This window comes from Trypanosoma equiperdum (genome assembly GCF_001457755.1).
Source record: "Trypanosoma equiperdum strain OVI genome assembly, contig: ctg_1018, whole genome shotgun sequence".
Lineage (NCBI taxonomy): Eukaryota > Euglenozoa > Kinetoplastea > Trypanosomatida > Trypanosomatidae > Trypanosoma > Trypanosoma equiperdum.
In genome coordinates, this window is record NW_027122970.1 from 81,683 (window position 1) to 83,388 (window position 1,706).

Consider the following 1,706-nt stretch of genomic DNA (forward strand, 5'->3'; position numbering starts at 1 on the left):
TCGGCCGCGCGTTGAGACAAGGCAAATAAACTAAACATGGGAAAAGAAAAATTTGTAGAAGCAAATGAAAACGCACCGCACACGAGCGGTGCAGAAGTACAGAGGTAGCTGGTAAAGAAAAGAAGTGACGCCGGAACGCGCGCCGCCATAGGCTAAGTAACAGCCCCCTCCACACAACCCATCTCGTGGACGGCAACGGCGCCCCGGCTGCAACGACCACGACCAGGCGCACCACGATCGGACACCCCGCCGAGGAAAGAAAACAAGGGGCCCCTACACAGCCTCGCCGCAGTAATCCGGAAATGCGCAGCAACCAACCGTCGCAGAGAAGGTTCCATTGCCCAACTCCGCCGCTAGAAGGGGGAAGGGAAAGAAACACGTAACGCCGCGCCAGTTCAGCTCTTTAGAGGGCCCAAACGGTATGGTCAAAGGAAAACCTGCTACGGGGAAGAGATCGACAGACGGTTGGTAACTGTCTCGACCTGTTCATTTCGGCTGCGTGTTACCCAAAGGGAGGCGGTACATATTCGGGTAACTGCCAGTCGTTATGTGGTTTCCGAGGTTTGTAGAAGGAGGAGGCCGAAACGGTATCAGCTACGTTACCGATTTGTGGTCGGTGAGCCGCCAATCCTGCGTTTGCTTGTCTTCGTAGGTCGCCAACATTTTCAACATCGACTTTGACGCACCTTGCTCAGCTACGAGTCTGTTGGTGACTGGACTACGCGACCTCGGCGGTTGAAAGCGAAGGTGAACACTGGGGCGGGTAAATAAAAGAAGGTCAACTCCCGGACGTGGGCAGGCGGGTCGTTAACTTCGGCCGGTTTGTTAGCAGTTGTGGCGCTACTGTTTAAACAAGTGGAGGGGTGTGAGACGACACCGCGCACCCAACCATGGGAGGAGTACATCGGTGGAAAGCAGACCCAAAGCGCTTACCGACATTGTGAGAAAGCGATGTCAAGAGAGGGGAACGAGTGACAGTGCCCACAAACTTTTCATCTCTTTCATTGGCTTCAAAGAAAAAACAAAAAAGGGTCCTCTCAGAGTAAAGGGAAAGACTACGCAATCAGTATGGACCAATATGATAAGATCAACTGTAAGGAAGAAACCCCGACGGAGGCAACCTGATGCCACAACAAACTTCGGCGTGGAAGACGGGAATCATTACGGCTCCGAAAGGGTGGAAGGGAAGTGAAGAGGGAAACAGTTTGAGAGTGATTAAGAAGCTACATCATGCCGTTGTGAACCCGTGGGTTACACCCCACTCCCGGTGGTGACTTCTTCAGAACGAAAGGAAATAATTGTTTAGTTGTGAACAGGGGAAATTGAGTTAGTCGGTTGTCAAACGTGCGCAGCAGTGGAAAATGGGTTGTACGGCAAAAAATGAAGACAGTGTTCCAGAGATAACACGGGCAATTCCCCCAAATCACACCTAACAACACTGTCAATGATTCCTGCTTATTCACCAGGAAACGACGTCAACACCACGAGCAATTCGACACATGGGTCTGATAATGTCCTCAAGGCACTACACTGTATAATAATGGAACGGCTCAGCAACTAACCTCATGATAAAGATCAAAAAGTGGGAAAGAAGGGCAGCATTTGAACGGCTAAAAATAACAAATAAGGTAAAAGACACAAGGGGAACCACAGTTGCGACATCTGTGTTGTGGCTTTTTGAAAGAGACAAATTGCACTTTGGAAAG